The sequence below is a fragment of the Lagopus muta genome, chromosome 9 (assembly GCF_023343835.1).
Source record: "Lagopus muta isolate bLagMut1 chromosome 9, bLagMut1 primary, whole genome shotgun sequence".
NCBI lineage: Eukaryota > Metazoa > Chordata > Aves > Galliformes > Phasianidae > Lagopus > Lagopus muta.
The window spans coordinates 3,041,976-3,057,293 of NC_064441.1; the positions used below are offsets into that span (position 1 = coordinate 3,041,976).

Genomic DNA, 15,318 nt, shown 5'->3' on the forward strand with positions numbered 1-15,318 from the left:
TTTATCTGTGAATATCTAGAAAGTTTCAATCTAATCTTGAATAGGGAAGGTGAAAACTTCCCAATTCCCAATCCTCACACTTTGTTTTAGACCTCATCACTAATACAATTTTCCATCTTTCAGTTTTGGTGTCAAAGATGTGTTTCTCTAATGAAAAAGCCATAGAGCTGTTCAAAGGCTTAGCTTAAGTCATTGCTGATTTCAGATTCAATTTCATCCAACACATTGAAAGAATTGAGGCTCACACCAGGACCCAGTGGGACCCGTGGTGGGAAATTACAATGGAAACAAGTTCAGTGTGCCCTTGTCCACTTTCCAATAAGTGGCTCACGGCACCTGGATGTATTACAGCTACAGATTACAGTAGAAATAGTTTAGGCAAGGTAAAACTTCAGATTCACCAATGCCCAGTTGCTGCTCTCCATGTGTCCAAAGCGCATCGGAGAGGAGATTTCTGCAGCCCATGTCATTAGCAGTCAGGCTACACCTATCCAATAATTCTGCTCAAGGAGGAGGAAGGTGTTGCTGATGGTCGCTGGCATTAGCCCACGTTATATTTTTCCTTGCTACAATCACCTAGATCAAAACTCTGAAATATTCCAGTTATTTTTCCCTTACTTTCTGTAATTCACAGAGGATTTGATCTCTTTGCCTACGTGATTCGTGAAAGAAATACAACCCCATGAAAAACAGATGACCCTAGAAGAGGTTGCACTTATTTTGTTACCCCATGGCCCAAAGCGCTTAGGCACACTGACTTCTTGCCATAGGGCCATGCCCAAAGATTATTACACGTATGGGAACTCAGGCACTGCTGAGTGCTGCTATAGTCCTGTCAAAAAAGCAAAATTCTCAGGCTGAGTGACTTTTGAACAGAAGGCCCCTTTGCTCTGTGGATGTGCAAGTGCTGTGTAATCATGAAACTCATTATAAACATCTGTGCAAATTTTTCAGGAAGATGCTACGATTTGTGAATATTGGGTAATTCATCACTGTACCATCTGCTTGAAAAACAGTCATCAGAGCAGGTGGCATCGTGGCAAAGTACAGCACACTCCCACAGCTTCTGCTATATGTCTATATGTTAAGTAGGCAACATTAACTTAAATGCAATACTATGTGATGCTGAATACATGCTTGCAGGAGAATTTTGAATCCAACAGAGTTCTTGAAACACTGATCACATTCAACTATTACAAAACAATACTTTGCATGAGCTACTCATTCATTAGCCAACTTCATTAGTTCCTTACGTATATTCCATTCATGATTACTCTGTGCCAGTTTCCTGATGGATGAACTGATAAACTTCTCTTTACCCTCTCTCATGTTTGCTTGCACTAACAAAGCCAGAACAACACTGACTTTCCACAGACCATTCCTATGTATCACGCAGTAGGATTTCAACATCAGAACCAATCTGTACATGTAATTTCCCTCAGCTCGGGCTGGAGCAGGTTGATGAGGAAAAGAAGAGCTCAGCACACACAGGCAGAACGCGGCACTGCAGGCAGACTCAGCTCAGAGACATTGAGCAGCAACAGGAACATTATGATGCTCTGCTCATTCTCTCGTTTCTGCCTGAAGGCAGGTTCAGTACAAACCGCACAGAGAGAGCCTGCAACCTAAAGGACTTTCTGTTTTCCTTACCAGACCAGAAATACCAGGGAATTAAAAGATGCGCTCAAATCATAAGGAAGGCTGAATTGCATCAAGACACACAGGGCATTAAAACATCATCCCTCACGGTTTTGTTTAAAGACTTCAGTTTTAGAGAGATATTCAATATATTAGTGAAACTCAAATATATTTTTGAGGGCAATCTTGAATGAAAGAAACATCTCCATTTTTCCACAGTAAATAGAAATCCTCCCTTGGAATTCAAAGGCTGCATTTTCTAAAAGTTCACCAAAAAGCAATGATCAAAAGAATTCCCTGCCAGCTCCTCAAGGGCTACTCAGCTGGTGGATGTCCCATGAGGAAGGACAGCCCTTAGAGCAGTCTGCCCAGGAGCTGCCAGAGCCTGTTGTTGCAGTTACAACCACAGCTGGGAATCTCTGTGCACAGTAATTAATCATAATAAAGGTTGTAGTGAGGATTTGGTCTGGAAGAAGATTCACAAGGCACAGATGGAGTACTGTGGCACCAAACCACAAGCCCGCATTTTTGCCAAAGCAGCAACCCACTTGTTGAACAAAAACAAAAACCACAACCTGCAGGCAGGCATCACCACTGCTCAGGTTTAACAAGCTTTGCCTTTCAGCGCCTCAAGCATTACCTATCCTGCAGGGACACACTTTAATAGAACATCAGTACATTTCCCAGAGACACTAGAGCAACAAAGCACAGTGGCTGAGAGTTGCTCAGTGAAAGCACTTGAGTGATTTTAACTTTCATGTTCATGCAAAATATCCTGTCAGCAGCTGATGAAAACAACCCAACATTCGGCATGTCGCACAAAGAAATGCAGAAGCCTGTGGTGTTTCCTGATTAAGCACTCTTGTCCTTAAATCAAACATGAGCTGTCCTCTCCAATGAAAGGGCATTTGTTGATGATTAGGATTTAACCACATGAAAAGTGAAGGGCAATTTGCTAACTCTCCTTTGCTGCCTTGTCTCTTCTCCTCCTTTTATTCATATCCCCATTTTTAAGTCAGCTGTTCTCAATGTTGTCAAAAATTGTGCAAGATGCAGACCTTTAGCCTGGCCTCTCTGAATTAACTATGGGGAATTTTATTGTTAATGTATACAGAACAAATCCTTCTGTCAGAAAGCAGTGCTAGGCTTTCACATTGTGGGTGTAATTTTGATTGTGATTGTAGTGGGATAAGTAAACATCAGGTGAGAGGGGTCCAAGTGAAAAAAAAAAAAGCTTTAGATCTAATTAAAGTGGCATCTGGTGGAAGCAGAAAGATGAGGCATGCACAGACTATCATTTGTTAGTATACACAGCCTAAATCTACAGGTAAGGCAACAAAGTTTTGTGAAGTATTTATAGGAAGCACTTTCCCATCCACTGAAAAAGAGAGGTGTTTCCCTGAGATAGGGTCAGTGAAAAACAAATCATAGAATGGCCTGGGTTGAAAAGGACCTCAAAGATCATCTTGTTCCAACCCCCTGCTATGTGCAGGGTCACCAACCACCAGACCAGACTGCCCAGAGCCACATCCAGCCTGGCCTTGAATGCCTCCAGGGATGGGGCAACCTGTTCCAGTTGTTCCAAAGCCTGTTCACCAGCCTCTGTGGGAAAAACTTCCTTCCAATATCTAACCTAAACCTCCCCTGTCTCAGTTTAAAACCATTCCCCCTTGTCCTATCACTATCCACCCTCACAAGCAGCCATTCCCCTTCCTGTTGATACGCTCAACTCAAGTACTGGAAGGCCACAATGAGGTCTCCTTGGAGCCTTTTCTTCTCCAAGTTAAACAAGCCCAGTTCGCTCAACCTTTCTTCATAGGAGAATGAAGTCAGGAGCTTTTGGCAGGAGGTGGCATCTCAATAGCAGCACCCACAAGAGATAGACTGAGGACAAGTGGCTCGTATTTGGAACTCAAGTTCTGACTGCCAGCTCCTGTTGTCCCCACAGTGCCTCAAAGGCACGTGAAACAGGCCTGATCAGGGCTCACCTTCACTCATTTAATATAAATCTTTGGCAAGACACACAGGAGAGAATGTCAGTATGGGCTGTGAGCACTCCATTCTGTATGCCTGGCATTACTGCAGTGCCACTGGTGGGCAGGACATTGGCAACATCCCCACACAGTGTGCCAGTACATGCCACAGCTATCAGCATATCTGACTTGGACAGGATCCCTCGAGTTTCTCTGTGGGCCAGCTGTTACATTGCATCATGTCATTGCACAGAGTGTAGCTATTAATGACTTTCAATGGGATGCACTGCATCCTGACAATGCATGCTTTAGGTGCTCCTGAATCACTGAGTCATGGGTATGGATACACCACACTGACAACTCCATAGGGGTATGATGCCAACAGGTGTTACCCACATCTGCAACAGTGCCCTGTACAATTAGTAGCCCAACACACATAATGCTATTTAGTAGCAGGACAAGGAGAAATGATTTTTAAGTTGAGGGAGGGAAGATTTAGTTTGGATGTCAGGGGGAAGTTCTTTACAGAGAGAGTGGTGAGGTGCTGGAACAGCTGCCCAGAGAAGTTATGAGTGCTCCATCCCTGGAGGTGTTCATGGCCAGGTTGGATGGAGCCCTGGGCAGCTGGACTAGCATTAACTGTGGAGGTTGGTGGCCCTGCATGTGGCAGGGTGGTTCGAGATTCATGATCCTTGAGGTCTTTTCCAACCTGGGCCATTCTATGATTCTGTGATTCTATTTCCCTCAAAGGAAAAAAAACTTGAAATCCCAAACCTGAGACTCTGCAGAACCACTGCATGTGAAACAATCTGAATTTAAGCACCCATCTATCCTCAGGTTAGTGACTAAGTGTTACAACCCGCTCTTCAAAAATGTAACAGAAAATATTATAGCTCATTTTCTTGGCAGACTGCCTGCATTGCTTCAATTTAGGAAGCAAACACTTTTACAATCATCACAGACATGTAAATCAGCCAAAGTTTGTGCTTATGTAGTTGCCCTCCAAATTTAAGCTGACATAAGTCATTTGATACCAATTTTGGAGCAATAAGAACAAAATGTGGTGGACACATACGGCAGCACACTGGATTCATACTATGAAATTGCTACACAAGTGGCTCTACGAAAGTAACACAGACCCTCTCTTATGCATCCTTTATTGTAGAGGTAAATGTTAAAACAGAACAATAAGTATTTTCATAAATTCCAGCACACTTCACATTTCATGTACTTTTAATTGCACTAAAATAAATAAAACTTAAATATGAACTCAAATGCAAGCAAGCTTAATTGCATTAAGCATACTACCATACAGACTAGAGCTCTTACTCAGACCAAGACTATAACTCAGCTGTATTCAGAACTCCAGTACAAAGACAGAGTAATGAGAAACACAAGCACTTATTAGTGCTGACCACCCTGTAGGAATCCTCATTGCACAAAAAAATAACATTACTTCTTGGCCAAAAGCATTTCAGCTTTTCGATGCCTCAGTAAGCCTCTCTTAGGAAACTAAATAAATAAATAAATAAATAACAATAAAATAAAATAAAAGGATTTTTTTCTATCAAGTGCCCAAAGAAGAATCTGCTCTCAGGTTCAGCCCCAGCATTGGACTGGTGCTGCCTTTCTAGATTCAGGAATTCTGTTCAACAACTACACCAGTGCCAGTTCCACTCCTGACACAACACAGCCTGCTCTTCAAAATCAAGCAAAATAGGTAATGGAACCAACAATACTCGCAAATTCTGTCTGAGCACCTTTGCTACCCATCCCATTTCACTGCAGCATCAAGAGGAACCACCTGACCAACGTCACACATCCTGGATATATAAAGGAAAGATGATATGCATTATTGTGTTTGAATATTCCAATTATGTTAACATATCATTTATTTTAATTCCATTGTAGCAGAAAAAGCCAATAAGCCAAACTTTTATTTTTCCTGCACATGCACTATTTTTGTCACACTGTTTTGCAGAGTGCATATTGCAAACTTATTCTTTCTAGCAATAAGCATCCAGCTATTATCTTGGAACAAAAATTTAGGCACATCCAGCACAAAAATCACACAAAGTAGCTGGCCAGAACTGTGCCTTGCAGTTTCAGATTCATAGAAGTTGGACAGGAAGAGACCTATTCATTTATCCTTTTGTATATCCTCTTGCAGTCTCGTCCTGCTTATTTATTCTGATAACCTCAGGTAAAACAGCATCTTACAAATGAACTAATGAGAAACAGTTTCAATTCTGAACAGACACCAAGGTGGCTTCCAGGGAAGGGAAAGTCCTGGATTTTCCTACGCAGATGCCTGATCTGATGAATCAGGATAACCATAAACCACCAGGTTGTGCTGTTGCCCTTAAGCACTGTGCATCACCACAGAGCTCTGCTGCTGCGCTCACCCAACAGCTGTTATTTGCCTGGAAAGACCCTCAAATCCTCAAAAACCAGAAATAAACTCATCCCTCAGACTCATTTTCCTCTTGATTTTACAGCTCAGCTTTTTTTCATAGGACTTCGGTTCGCTTTGTAAACCACTGGCAGTGTTTGCTGGCCATGAAATTCAGGTATGAAAATAAATAACCCATCTGCACAGGCTTAGGATGCAAACACTGCAAAGCTGAGCTGCGAATTGATGTTATGCTCAGTGCAGCTTCCAACAAACCACCCCTTCATGTTCATCGCTGTGGCTTACTTCCAGTATTGCACTCCCCCCCTACATCCACGGACCTTTTCTGTGTCTCAAAGTTATTTCAAAAACTAGCAGTAGTGGGTACAATAGAAAAGAACATCCCACATAAATATGCTGTTGTTTCCCCTCCCCCACAGCTAATCTAAGAAGCTGTGTAGCTACTGATGATGTGAAAGAGGCTGTATCGGTGTTTCCTATGCAACACCACCACCTCTTCTTTCATACTCAGTGAATGGTAGTAGCACAACAGGGCAGGCATTGCTCTCACACATGATACAACTCCATCTTTCAGTTCAGAATTGGTACCGTCTTGGCTTTTGGATCACAAGTTATTTGCAGATGATGAGGTTGCTTTCTCTTCTAAAACTTCTCCAACAAATCCAACACAATTTCTGCTGTAATCACAGCAACAATGCTATAGCCTGCTTCTCTCCATCCATTTGGTATTGATGTGGATGTATACTGATGTACTGATGCTCAGAAAGGGCAGATGTTGTACAGCTGGACAACTGTAGAGGTTATCAAATTTCCTAAGTTACCTGAGAAGGAACTACTACTTCACTGACGTCAGTATTTTAGATGGACTGATAAACATCAATATAAAACTACAGAATATTCAGAAAATTAAGTAGCAGGTAAAAATCCCCAATGATTTGAAAGGTTAACTGTCTTGCCATATAAAGCTGATAAAAAGAAAAAGTTAATAGAGAATAAAAAGACCAAAGGAGATCACTCAGTGGTACTTCTAGGCAGCTTATGACACAACCCATGGCCACAGCCAACTATGGAAATTTGATAACTAGAGAGTAAAAAGTAAATTCCTGCCATGGATTAAAAACCGCTCGTGAGATAGAGAAGACAAAGGAGAAGAAAGAAGTGCTAATTCTTGACATGCAGAGAGGTTAATATCGAGTGCCCCAAAGCTTGCTGCTGGGACCGATTTTTGCCAGTTTCAATCCCAGGAGTAATGTAAAAAGTGGTATCAGCCTACTCAGCAAATCTTCTGAGTTCCTCTACGGCAATAAGTGCTTGTATTTGCTTGCTTTACATCATGCCTATGAGCCTGTCTGCTTTAACTGATGGTAATAGCACCTGCAAGTCTATCACAACACACAAAGACAAAGCTTAATCTCAATGTGGTTGCTCTTTGGTAGAGATGTCCCAATGCAAGATTCAGTGTTATTTTTGATTGCTCATAAATTAGAACAAAGACAATTTTCTTTTAAACCATTCAGCGAGTCTGAAGCAGTGTAAAGGAGATACAGCTTGTATTTTTCCCTTTTATACTGAAAAAAATGCAGTCCATGCTGCAGCTGAGGACAATGCATGGCTACTTCATCTAATGAATGGTATCTAGCATGGAAAAGAAGCCACAACAATCACCTTTAAACTGCAAATAAACTCTGAGAGATTAGAGTCATGCTACAGATTTAGGCAGACTTTCAATCTGCAAACAAATGGGATACAGTTCATTTTCCAGTAAATATAACCAATTAGGAAAAATGGTAGATGAAGACTCATGAACCAATAACCACAGATATTAATTCAGTGATGGCTGCTTCACTCCCAAAACAGAAACCTAAACAACTCAATAAAAATGTTTGCTTATTCCTCAAAAGCAGCCAGAAATAGCTAGCATGTTGCAGGTGGCTGCTATTAAGAGGATAAATCCAATACAAAATTTGCTGCTGTTTCACGTTTCCTCAATTTTGAATTTTCACCCACACAATAGAAAACAAGGAAAACATTCAGTAGTAACATAGCAGGAATGTCTTCTAGACAACAGGAGCTTTAAAATGTGTTTTACACATTTGAAAGCAGTTTTACTCCCAATACTGCTTCATTTCTGACCAGCCAAAGCAACACGGGCCTTTCAACTCTACAGCATCTCAAAAGCTGAAGAACTGATATGGTCACACCAACTAGAGAACACTGACTCAATTATCTGAGGCACATCTATCAAGATCAACAGACTAAAAACAAGGAATACTTACAATATACAATATAAATTGGTTAACTTCAGTTCTGCAAAAATAGTTGGCTTTATGATGCATTTCATATTTAGGCATCATGGAAGAAGGAACTGGCAGAAAATGTTGAACATTTCAGTTCTGTTGTCAGTTGATGAAGCAATGATATAAAAAAATCAATTCTCTTATGCCAATGTGTATTGATTAATATGAATATGTAATATTTTCATGTACCTTATGCTGTAGGCCTCCTAGAAATATCTTCTTGTTCCAAAAATGCGATTGGAAGGTTTCCCAGCTTACACAGAACATTTGCTCTTTTGAGAACAGAGTAAATCATTGCATTTTACTTCAAGTTGTGCAGAGCACATTCAAAGCATATAGCATTTGCCTTTAATTCACAATGTGAGATACCAGTTGTGAAGCCTTGACATTTCCCACAGAGGAACAGTGGAAGTCAATATTTGATTTCCACCTAGACAGAAATTCAGATGATATCCATGATCTTAATTGGTATTGATTGGCATGTCTAAAATTTTCATCATATCTACGTTGACAAAAAAAGCTATATTTTTCAGTATCTCCTTTTACTTTCTATTTATAATAAAAATATAAATAAACTGATGAAGGCAATACTGAAGACAATGGTTTATTTTGTTAGAAATTTGGCAACACCATTGCCTTAGATTCTTCAGTGTTACTCATCTGTTAATAACACTGTTTAGTCAAGCTACAAGGCCTACTAACCACAATAACACAAAAGCACACGTTTGCTGGAGCAGGCTGATATCTTTTGCCCATTTATTTATTTTATTTTCCTCCTGAACGCGTTTGTTTGAAATCCTTAGAATCCTCAAGACTTCCTGCTCACCATGTCCAGGCATCTGAATTTATCAGAAAACATTACATATTATTTCACTAATTATCTGAATAAGTGTAATCTTGTTATTTCTTGCCCATTCTGATTCTAATGGAAACATCTGACAATCTCAGTCATTTGTCATTAGAACTTTTGCTTCCAATTCCAGACTATATATACGTACATTTATAAGTTTACTTACATGCGTTATAATTTCCTCCTATATTACTCTTTCAACTCCTGGATATTTATTTATAATAATAATTATTAATAAAAATTATTATAATAATGTCTCTTAAAAGAGACAAACACCTGCTTAAGACACATTATTTTTTCTAGGTAAGCCAACCTAATTTAACCTATCTGTTTTTGGGGAGATAGTAAGCATTTACTTTATCCTCATCACCCGAACAAGGATTGTTGTAACACAATGGAGAATGGAGCAATGATAGCAGAGCAGCATGGTCCCAGGCTGCAGCAAGTAGGGATTTGCTCAAATGCAACAGCTGTGAGCACAAACAAAGGAAACAAGCTGCTTACCTTTGGAAGGCCTCAGGTAGCAGGGATCTCCAGAAGGATACCCTTGCTTCCACTGCCAACCCTTAAATGAGGTCTGGGAAGGAGTGGATACTAGCTCCAGCCCTTCTGGTCACTCAGGTGCATTGCACTGCATACACCTAAGCTCCTCTGTGTTGGCCCTGCCTTCCTGCCAGGTGTTTAATCACTACTTAGCATTTCCACTACAATTATCTACTATGACCCTACTGAACAGCATCTTTCTTGACAAAGAAAATTCATTAATGTATGCAGTATTACTGGAAAGTACATCAGTCTTTCATATTACATGCCCTCTTTCTGTCCAACTATTCCATCAAACCTATGCTAAACTAGCTAGAGCTACTGAATGTTACTGTTTGTCCTTGAATGCATGACTTGTTTTGATTTGACATTACAAAACAAAATAAACTCACAGAATAGTTTGAGATGAACGCAGACGCAGAAATATTGGCAAGTTCTCTGAGATGTAAGTTTTGCTTTCTAACTTCTCTACCACGTTTCCTTGGCTGCTCAGTATCATAACTTAGTATTGCAGCTCTCAAAGCCATCAGCAACAGTCAGCTGTGTATTGCAGTGTTATTATATTCTTATTTGACAAGAAAGCGACTCCACAGTGTTTCTGGCATTGCAGAATAACAGTCTTGAAAGAAAAAGTATGGGTTTAATTTCAGCTACAGTCTATCACCATTCTAAAACTACACCTAGCTTCAATGAAGCCAGGCTGATGGAGAGCAACATATCTAGAGCAATGGACCAAGATGTTACCAATGGAAAAAAATCCAAACTATTCATAGAAACTACAAAGAAATCACAAACACATAAAATGACCAAAACACACACACAAACAAAACACAAAATCCACCCCCAACTTCTTGAAAAGTCATTACAGGGAAACATAGGGCCACTGCACTGCTCAAAGTCATTCCTCCTTCCTTTTCTTTTGCACGGGGCCCCTGATGACTGGTCTTTCCTCTGGACTGAGCAGCCCCATCTATTTTCATCCCAGAACGGCTTGAGCTGGGAGGGCTATTCCTTCCTAAAGGTTAAGGGCCCTTATCCATCCAGTTCCACCCACCCACTGTAGGGAGGATTGCCACCCAACCCACAGTTGCCCATCCAACCTGGTCTTGAGTACCTCCAGGGATGGGGCGCCCACAGATCTCTGGACAGCCTGTGCCAGGGCCTCACCACTCTCTGAATAAAGAATTTCCTCCTAACATCTAACTTTGCAGCTCTTTTATAACTCTTTGCAGTTTTATGACTCTGGTGAGAGAAATAAGAGGTTGTTTCTTGCATGGGAGGAACTCCAGGAACAGGGAGCAAAAGAAATAAAAGTAGGACAGGTGTTGCCAAGCAGGGCTGGAATTACCTGGATTGGACCTGCAGCACCAAAATCTAATTTGTGCTATATTTGCATTACAGCTCCATCACCAAACAGTCTGCTATGCCCCATCTTTATATGGAAATGAGGCAGGAGAAACTGACATCCAAACTCTCATGCCACACACCTGATCTCTGTCCCACTGCAGTGTTGTACCAAATATCCCCTCTGCTTGATAGCGAGCAAACTTCTTTGGTTTGGAGACGCTTTTCTGTGCTTTTTTTCTGTTCAGAAATCTCTTCTGTTTAATTCCACAATGACTGAAAGGATTTTCAGGGGAGAAGTCAGTCACTTGAACAACACAGAAATGAAACTGCAGTCCAACTTCTGCCAGGGAAAAACAAGCACACAGAGGGGAAGAAAAAAAAAAAAAAAAAAAAAAAAAAGCCCAGAAATACTGTTTCTTAGAATTCATAGATATGTAGAGATTTGCTGCTTTTTCTCACTACAAGTATGCTAGTTTAAAAGCACTTGTTACTATACAACTGAAGAGGTGTTTATGCAAAGATTTAAAAGATGGGGAGCCCAAGGAGCCTGGAGCTGTCTGACAGACCAATCTAATGTACCTGAGATCCAAATGCTGGCTGACCAAATGTATAAAATGAGATTAATCCCAGAAGGAAAAAAGCAAAGATAAACCTAAGCAGTGCTGCAGGATCCTGAGTGTTAATCAGCCTCATTACCTACGGCACTGACCTCAGCATTGCATTAATTGGTGATTAACCTCACCTTGCCACAGCTAAACCTGAAGCCCATCTTTTCTTGTTTCTTTTTGGAGGAGTGTACCCAAAAATCAGAGTCATCTGGGAGAAAAGTGAGGGGAGAAGGGAAAAGGTGAGAGCAGAGCTCATGAGTGGTGAAGAAGAAGGAACAGGCACTCCTTGGAAGTCAGCTTCAAGCTGTGAAGTATCAGGCATTACATTACGTTACATTAATCACTGTAATTTGTGAGAGCTTTGGGGTATTGGTAGCGTCTGGATGAGCTGTGGCTAAGGATGAGCTCTGAGCAGCCTGCCATCACTGGAGGAGCTTTCCCAGCACAGCAACCTGCAAAGGCCCTATCTTGGTAAACTTCAGGTTATGGGGTTTGCTATCTCATGGCATGACTGTAGCACAAAGAAAAACACATTTGAAGTCCCAGCCTTATTGCCAACTGTTATACGACATAAGAATGGCAAGAAATCAGCTGAGGAGTGTTTGCTCTGCTTCTTATGCTGCACAAAGGTTGCCTGACAGCATTATCAGAGAGAAATAGCTGCAAACTGCGGTGAAAGCGCATTTCTTATGGCTGGATTTTTGATGATTGGAAAATTTCCAGTGGGAACTGAGAGATGTAAGCAACTGACACCAAAAACACTTTAATTCTGCCTTGATATCCCACTAGCACCTTAAAGAGAAAGGAGTACATATGTTTTCATTCCATACTAGTGAATAGTTTTCCTCTCATTTGGTTTACTCGTTCTAACACTAATTCTCACTCCAATACTCCAGTACAGTTTTAAGGTTGATCTTTATTTCTTGGGCTGTGATAAATTTAGGAAATGTCTCCCTCCCTTCTACACCAGGCCCATTCCGAGGGGGATGACCAAATCTGGGCTCGAGCTACTTTAGAAAGGCATCTTTCTTTCCACATACCTGTATGCATCACAAAGTCATGCAGTGTACCCTCAATGTGACATGGAGGTATCTATGCATCCTTTCTTTGGTTGTCCATAATCAGCTGTATTCAGAAATACTGCAAAACTACTCAGGTGAGGTAATGCCATGCAATTAACAGCCTCTTCATTCTCCTTGAGAACATTTTGCATTTCCACTGTTGAAGAATACGTGGAAAGGACCACAAAAGTACCACTTTAAGCTATTGGCTGTTACTTAGCTCTTCCTACAGTAGAAGATTCCCAGTTTCCAACTTAAAATCTTTTGCCCATTGCCTTTGAAGAGCTTGAAGCATAGGACAAGGTATGTGCAGCTCTTCCTGACTTTAGGTGTATGGCAGTTGATTTCACAAAGCAGTGCATTTGCAGGATTGGTGCCATCTCACGAACACTTCAGCTGGTCTGGACCTATGCATGGGGTCACTGTGGGAGGGGCTGCAGTGAGCTCCCATGCTCTGAGGTGAGGACCAAACCCCCACTGGCACAGCTTCCCAGTCTGCCCACTGCAACATCAGACCTATGATGATGTTTCTGACCAATTGGCAAAGAAATAAGGGTGGAGGGAGTGGCATGTACTTCTTCCTTTACTCGAACCTCCCTGTCTGATCAAACTTCCACCTCTCCCACTTCATTATTTCTTAACTTTAAAGAGAAGCAGAAAAGACCAACCTCCAGAGCTGACTTCCTCCCTTGCTGCTCCTTTCTTTTTTCACAGAAGACCGATCAGGGGTTGCTAAGTAGCCAAGCTCCTTATATCCACAAGTGCTGCTTCACCTGGCCTGCTGTCAGATAAGCAGATGGTTCAGGAGCCAGGAACTTCACATAACTCACAAGATAAGCAACTTTTTAAATGTAAATAATGTACTTAATTAATAACACTTTGGCAAACACCTTAAGGAAACACACCGTTGCTTGACTTTGATCACCCATCTGTGCATTTCCCACTTTGCCAAAATCTTTACCTCTCACAGTGAGATTTTAGCTGCTGATACGAAGGCAGGCTCACACACTCATACCAGTGAAAGAGCAGGTTGCTATAATGCTCAAGAATCCACTGAGCAAAACATAATCATCATTCATTGCAAACTACAAAGGTATGTTTGCAGTAGAAGCAGGCACAGTCACACCAGCCTTATGTTAGCTAATTCGGTTAACAATTAACAGACGGCAGGAGGAATGATGATTGTAAGACTTCTCAAAGATAGGGGTGCACAGATCAATGTGGGTCTTTCAGCTCCTCCCAACTTGTTTTCTAATTGTAATGCTGTGCTGCTTGGTCTTCATTGCTACCCTTTGTTCTTGAGCAGAGAAATGGTTCTTAGAATGACAAACTCATGAAGAAAGCAGGCTGGGATTCTTGAGATGGTATTTCTGTTTAGTTGTACAGAATGTAAGAACATACAGTTTGCTTTACATAACTTTAAACATCGTTGCACCTAAGGAGCACTTTGCTGATGTCAACCATGCATTACTTCACTGAAACAGACTACTTGTGTTGCTCATTCTGATTATTACCCTTTGAAAACAACTCACTGAGACCACGGCATTTCACCTACGGGAATTAGATTCGTTATTCCATACACATTAAGATAGCTCTGCCTATCTATATTGTAAATTGTAAACGTAATTTAGCCACATACCATAAGACTTCAGTGGCAGTTTTGATTCTTGACCTGTTTGTATAGTAATCATTAACTAACTTAATTTCCAAGAACTGTCAACCTAGTTCACGTTACATTTTTACTCAGGATATTTCTGGTTTGATAAAACGATGGCTGTTACAGTCAAGGTTGTTTTTTTCCAACCCAACCAGCTACATTAATCCCAAATTCACTGTGTTACAAGAACCAGAATAAATGTTTTCCGAATAGAAGAACAAATCTGGCAAGGAATAAAACATCATCCCTTTAAAAGCGTAAAACAAGTGTGCAGAAATACAGAGTTTCCGTTTTGAAGAGCGTCAGAACTTTTCACAGTTTGGTGTTGATATTTTTTTTCCCCTCCCATTTTGAGTTGATTGATTAGATTAGTCCTTAATCTGTTTAATTTCAGGCAATATGTGAATTTACCTGAGGATAAACTACAAGCACAGAGACTGCAGTGAATGATAAACTGCTCTTCTAGGCTTAGGTACATAACTCTGCCAATGTACAAACCAGGCTTGCCTATATTACAATTTTATTTACATTTACTCCAGGCAATCCTTCACTAGTATTTTTTTTTTAATCCACCATTTGTTTTATTCTGATTTTTTGGTAGTGATTTCATCAAATTAAGACGGCTTCCTGTCAGAAGTGACTAAAAACCAGTTTTCATTGCATTTTATGGCCAACCATAGTGATGTCTAAAGTCTACAAACTGTGCATTAACGTTTCCTAAATCTGCTGTTCAACATAAGAAGGAATATAAGCGGAGTGAAGTTCTATACATTAACAAATACTGAGATATGACATGGTATTGATCCTCCACTGGTGTAGAATGCCATACTGAGTTTGAAATTATTGAACTCGTGATCATTTACACCAAGAAAGAATTTGCATTTCTTAAAGTTACAGATATTTATCTGTGTTGTTTTTTTTTTATTTTATT

At 40.6% G+C, this 15,318-nt stretch overlaps 1 protein-coding gene across 2 annotated transcripts in view; it reads right to left on the reverse strand.

Moving 5' to 3' along the window:
• The window catches only part of BCHE (butyrylcholinesterase), a 49,751-nt gene extending 35,934 nt beyond the window's left edge, over nucleotides 1-13,817 (reverse strand). The window contains exons 1-2 of one of the 2 annotated variants that reach the window (XM_048955415.1): nucleotides 13,692-13,817; nucleotides 13,399-13,511 (exon numbers count right to left, since the gene is read on the reverse strand). The gene's annotated coding sequence lies outside the window, so the exon portion shown is untranslated. The remainder of the gene's footprint in view (nucleotides 1-13,398; nucleotides 13,512-13,691) is intronic. The other variant, XM_048955416.1, reaches the window with a different exon arrangement.
• Nucleotides 13,818-15,318: the final 1,501 nt, after the last annotated feature.